Consider the following 6,708-nt stretch of genomic DNA (forward strand, 5'->3'; position numbering starts at 1 on the left):
TCTACCACTTTACTACGTGATCCAAAGCAGAAAAAACCCTCGATCATGTCAACATGCATGTTAAAACTGCGAAAGTATGACCCTGATGAGGTCAAATCCCAGACCTATCCCAGACCTGACATGCGTTATCCTCTAAAATATTGAGCCAAACCAGGTTTAATTGACTGTTTCAGTGTGGTCCCACATTACTACGTGATACAATCCCGAAACAGCCCAGGATCTAGCCATGAAGTATGAGAAATATGCGAATGTATGAGCCTGATGAGGACAAATCCTAGACCTAACCCAAACCTAACATGCGTTATCCTCCAAAATATTTATCAAGACCAGGTTTAATTGAATGTTTCAGTGTGGTACCACATTACTACGTGAACCAAACCAGAAAAAACCCAGGATCCGTTCAACAAGTATGTGAAGAATGCGAAAGTATGAGTCTGATGAGTGAAAATCCCAGGGCTAACCTAGACCTAACATGCGTTATCCTCTAAAATATTGATCCAAACCAGGTTTAATGGACTGTTTCAGTGTGGTACCACTTTACTACGTGATCCAAAGCATTAAGAACCCTCGATCAGGTCAACATGTATGTTAAAACTGCGAAAGTATGACCCTGATGAGGGCAAATCCCAGGCCTTACCTAGACCTAACATGCGTTGTCCTCTAAAATATTGATGGAAACCAGGTTTAATTGACTGTTTCAGTGTTGTACTACATTACCACGTGATGCGATCCAGAAAAAGCCCAGGATCTAGACATCAAGTATGAGAAATATGCGAAAGTATGAGCCTGATGAGAGCAAATCCCAGACCTAACCTAGACATAACATGAATTATTCTCTAAAATATTGATCAAAACCAGGTTTAATTGATTGTTTCAGTGTGTTCCCACATTACTACGTGATCCAAACCAGAAAAAACCCAGGATCCGTTCAACAAGTATGTGAAGAATGCGAAAGTATGAGTCTGATGAGGGCTAATCCCAGACATATCCCAGACCTAACTTGCGTTATCGTCTAAAATAATGATCGAAACCAGGTTTAATTGACGGTTTTAGTTGTGGTACCACTTTACCACGTGATCCAAAGCAGAAAAAACCCTCGATCAGGTCAACATGCATGTTAAAACTGCGAAAGTATGACCCTGATGAGGTCAAATCCCAGACCTATCCCAGACCTGACATGCGTTATCCTCTAAAATAGTTATCAAGACCAGGTTTAATTGATTGTTTCGGTGTGGTCCCACATTACTACGTAATCCAAACCAGAAAAAACCCAGGATCCGTTCAACAAGTATGTGAAGAATGCGAAATTATGAGTCTGATGAGTGAAAATCCCAGACATAACCTAGACCTAACATGCGTTATCCTCTAAAATATTGATCCAAACCAGGTTTAATGGACTGTTTCAGTGACGTACCACTTTACTACGTGATCCAAAGCAGAAAAAACACTCGATCAGGTCAACATGTATGTTAAAACTGCGAAAGTATGACCCTGATGAGGGCAAATCCCAGACCTATCCCAGACCTAACTTGCGTTGTCCTCTGAGATGTTGATCCAAACCAGGTTTAATTGACTGTTTCAGTGTGGTCCCACATTACTACGTGATCCAAACCAGAAAAAACCCAGGATCTAGCCATGAAGTATGAGAAATATGCGAATGTATGAGCCTGATGAGGACAAATCCTAGACCTAACCCAAACCTAACATGCGTTATCCCCTAAAATATTTATCAAGACCAGGTTTAATTGAATGTTTCAGTGTGGTACCACATTACTACGTGAACCAAACCAGAAAAAACCCAGGATCCGTTCAACAAGTATGTGAAGAATGCGAAAGTATGAGTCTGATGAGTGAAAATCCCAGGTCTAACCCAGACCTAACATGCGTTATCGTCTAAAATAATGATCGAAACCAGGTTTAATTGACTGTTTTAGTTGTGGTACCACTTTACCACGTGATCCAAAGCAGAAAAAACCCTCGATCAGGTCAACATGCATGTTAAAACTGCGAAAGTATGACCCTGATGAGGTCAAATCCCAGACTTATCCCAGACCTGACATGCGTTATCCTCTAAAATAGTTATCAAGACCAGGTTTAATTGATTGTTTCAGTGTGGTACCACTTTACTACGTGATCCAAAGCAGAAAAAACCCTCGATCAGGTCAACATGCATGTTAAAACTGCGAAAGTATGACCCTGATGAGGTCAAATCCCAGACCTATCCCAGACCTGACATGCGTTATCCTCTAAAATATTGATCCAAACCAGGTTTAATTGACTGTTTCAGTGTGGTCCCACATTACTACGTGATACAATCCTGAAACAGCCCAGGATCCTGCCATGAAGTATGAGAAATATGCGAATGTATGAGCCTGATGAGGACAAATCCTAGACCTAACCCAACCTAACATGCGTTATCCTCCAAAATATTTATCAAGACCAGGTTTAATTGAATGTTTCAGTGTGGTGCCACTTTACTACGTGATCCAAAGGATTAAGAACCCTCGATCAGGTCAACATGTATGTTAAAACTGCGAAAGTATGACCCTGATGAGGGCAAATCCCAGGCCTTACCTAGACCTAACATGCGTAGTCCTCTAAAATATTGATGGAAACCAGGTTTAATTGACTGTTTCAGTGTTGTACTTCATTACCACGTGATGCGATCCAGAAAAAGCCCAGGATCTAGCCATCAAGTATGAGAAATATGCGAAAGAATGAGCCTGATGAGAGCAAATCCCAGACCTAACCTAGACATAACATACATTATTCTCTAAAATATTGAACAAAACCAGGTTTAATTGACTGTTTCAGTGTTGTACCACATTACTACGTGATCCAATCCAGAAATAGCCCAGGATCTAGCCATGAAGTATGAGAAATATGCGAAAGTATGAGCCTGACGAGGGCAAATCCTAGACCTTACGCAGACCTAACAGGCGTTATCCTCTAAAATATTTATCATTACCAGGTTTAATTGATTGTTTCAGTGTGGTCCCACATTACTACGTGATCCAAACCAGAAAAAACCCAGGATCCGTTCAACAAGTATGTGAAGAATGCGAAAGTATGAGTCTGATGAGGGCTAATCCCAGACCTATCCCAGACCTAACTTGCGTTATCGTCTAAAATAATGATCGAAACCAGGTTTAATTGACTGTTTTAGTTGTGGTACCACTTTACCACGTGATCCAAAGCAGAAAAAACCCTCGATCAGGTCAACATGCATGTTAAAACTGCGAAAGTATGACCCTGATGAGGTCAAATCCCCGACTTATCCCAGACCTGACATGCGTTATCCTCTAAAATAGTTATCAAGAGCAGGTTTAATTGATTGTTTCGGTGTGGTCCCACATTACTACGTAATCCAAACCAGAAAAAACCCAGGATCCGTTCAACAAGTATGTGAAGAATGCGAAAGTATGAGTCTGATGAGTGAAAATCCCAGACATAACCTAGACCTAACATGCGTTATCCTCTAAAATATTGATCCAAACCAGGTTTAATGGACTGTTTCAGTGGGGTACCACATTACTATTAGATCCAAACCAGAAAATAACCCAGGATCTGTTCAACGAGTATGTGAAGAATGCGAAAGTATGAGTCTGATGAGTGAAGATCCCAGGCCTAACCTAGACCTAACATGAATTATTCTCTAAAATATTGATCGAAAACTGGTTTAATCTATTGTTTCAGTGTGGTACCACATTACTATTAGATCCAAACCAGAAAATAACCCAGGATCTGTTCTACGAGTATGTGAAGTGTGCGAAAGTATGAGTCTGATGAGGTCAAATCCCTGACCTATCCCAGACCTAACTTGCGTTATCCTCAAAAATATTGATCGAAACCAGGTTTAATTGACTGTTTCAGCGTGGTACCACATTACTACGTGATACAATCCAGAAACAGCCAAGGATCTAGCCATGAAGTATGAGAAATATGCGAATGTATGAGCCTGATGAGGACAAATCCTAGACCTAACCCAAACCTAACATGCGTTATCCTCTAAAATATTTATCAAGACCAGGTTTAAATGAATGTTTCAGTGTGGTACCACGTTACTACGTGAACCAAACCAGAAAAAACCCAGGATCCGTTCAACAAGTAAGTGAAGAATGCGAAAGTATGAGTCTGATGAGTGAAAATCCCAGGTCTAACCCAGACCTAACATGCGTTATCCTCTAAAATATTGATCCAAACCAGGTTTAATGGACTGTTTCAGTGTGGTACCACTTTACTACGTGATCCAAAGCATTAAGAATCCTCGATCAGGTCAACATGTATGTTAAAACTGCGAAAGTATGACCCTGATGAGGGCAAATCCCAGGCCTTACCTAGACCTAACATGCGTTGTCCTCTAAAATATTGATGGAAACCAGGTTTAATTGACTGTTTCAGTGTTGTACTTCATTACTACGTGATGCAATCCAGAAATAGCCCAGGATCTAGCCGTGAAGTATGAGAAATATGCGAAAGTATGAGTCTGACGAGGGCAAATCCTAGACCTAACTCAGACCTAACATGCGTTATCCTCTAAAATATTTATCATGACCAGGTTTAATTGATTGTTTCAGTGTGGTCCCACATTACTACGTGATCCAAACCAGAAAAAACCCAGGATCCGTTTAAGAAGTATGTGAAGAATGCGAAAGTATGAGTCTGATGAGTGAAAATCCCAGGCCTAACCTAGACCTAACATGCGTTATCCTCAAAAATATTGATCGCAACCAGGTTTAATTGACTGTTTCTGCGTGGTACCACATTACTACATGATACAATCCAGAAACAGCCAAGGATCTAGCCATGAAGTATGAGAAATTTGCGAATGTATGAGCCTGATGAGGACAAATCCTAGACCTAACCCAAACCTAACATGCGTTATCCTCTAAAATATTTATCAAGACCAGGTTTAATTGAATGTTTCAGTGTGGTACCACATTACTACGTGAACCAAACCAGAAAAAACCCAGGATCCGTTCAACAAGTATGTGAAGAATGCGAAAGTATGAGTCTGATGAGTGAAAATCCCAGGCCTAACCTAGACCTAACATGCGTTATCCTCAAAAATATTGATCGAAACCAGGTTTAATTGACTGTTTCAGTGTGGTACCACATTACTATGTGATCCAATCCAGAAATAGCCCAGGATCTAGCCGTGAAGTATGAGAAATATGCGAAAGTATGAGTCTGACGAGGGCAAATCCTAGACCTAACTCAGACCTAACATGCGTTATCCTCTAAAATATTTATCATGACCAGGTTTAATTGATTGTTTCAGTGTGGTCGCACATTACTACGTAATCCAAACCAGAAAAAACCCAGGATCCGTTTAACAAGTATGTGAAGAATGCGAAAGTATGAATCTGATGAGTGAAAATCCCTGGCCTAGCCTAGACCTAACATGCGTTATCCTCAAAAATATTGATCAAAACCAGGTTTAATTGACTGTTTCAGTGTGGTACCATACTACTACGTGACCCAAACCGGAAAAAACCCAGGATCTGCTCAACAAGTATGTGAAAAACGCGAAAGCATGAGCCTGATGAGGGTAAATCCCAGACCTACCCCAGACCTAACTTGCGTTATCCTCTAACATATTGAACGAAACCAGGTTTAATTGACTGTTTCAGCGTGGTACCACATTACTACGTGATACAATACAGAAACAGCCCAGGATCTAGCCATGAAGTATGAGAAATATGCGAAAGTATGAGCCTGATGAGGGCAAATCCTAGACCTAACCCAAACCTAACATGTGTTATCCTCTAAAATATTTATCAAGACCAGATTTAATTGAATGTTCCAGTGTGGTACCACATTACTACGTGAACCAAACCAGAAAAAACCCAGGATCCGTTCAACAAGTATGTGAAAAACGCGAAAGTATGAGCCTGATGAGGGCAAATCACAGACCTATCCCAGACCTAACTTTCGTTATCCTCTAAAATATTGATCGAAACCAGGTTTAATTGACTGTTTCAGTGTGGTACCACATTGCTACGTGATCCAAACCAGAAATAGCCCAGGATCTAGCCATGAAGTATGAGAAATATGCGAATGTATGAGCCTGACGAGGGCAAATCCTAGACCTAACCCAGACCTAACTTGCGTTATCCTCTAAAATATTTATCAAGACCAGGTTTAATTGATCGTTTCAGTGTGGTCCGACATTACTACGTGATCCAAACCAGAAAAAACCCAGGATCCGTTCAACAAGTATGTGAAGAATGCGAAAGTATGAGACTGATGAGTGAAAATCCCAGGCCTAACCTAGACCTAACATGCGTTATCCTCAAAACTATTGCTCGAAACCTGGTTTAATCGACTGTTTCAGTGTGGTACCACATTACTATGTGATCCAAACCAGAAAATAACCCAGGATCTGTTCAACGAGTATGTGAAGTGTGCGAAAGTATGAGTCTGATGAGGGCAATTCCTAGACCTATCCCAGACCTAACATGCGTTATCCTCTAAAATATTTATCAAGACCAGGTTTAATTGACTGTTTCAGTGTGGTACCACATTGCTACGTGATCCAAACCAGAGAAAACCCAGGATCCGTTCAACAAGTATGAGAAATATGCGAAAGTATGAGCCTGATGTGGGCAAATCCCAGGCCTAACCTAGACCTAACATGCGTTGTCCTCTAAAATATTGATGGAAACCAGGTTTAATTGACTGTTTCAGTGTTGTACTTCATTACTA

The sequence above is a fragment of the Colletes latitarsis genome, unplaced genomic scaffold, assembly GCF_051014445.1.
Source record: "Colletes latitarsis isolate SP2378_abdomen unplaced genomic scaffold, iyColLati1 scaffold0018, whole genome shotgun sequence".
In the NCBI taxonomy this organism is placed as follows: Eukaryota; Metazoa; Arthropoda; class Insecta; order Hymenoptera; family Colletidae; genus Colletes; species Colletes latitarsis.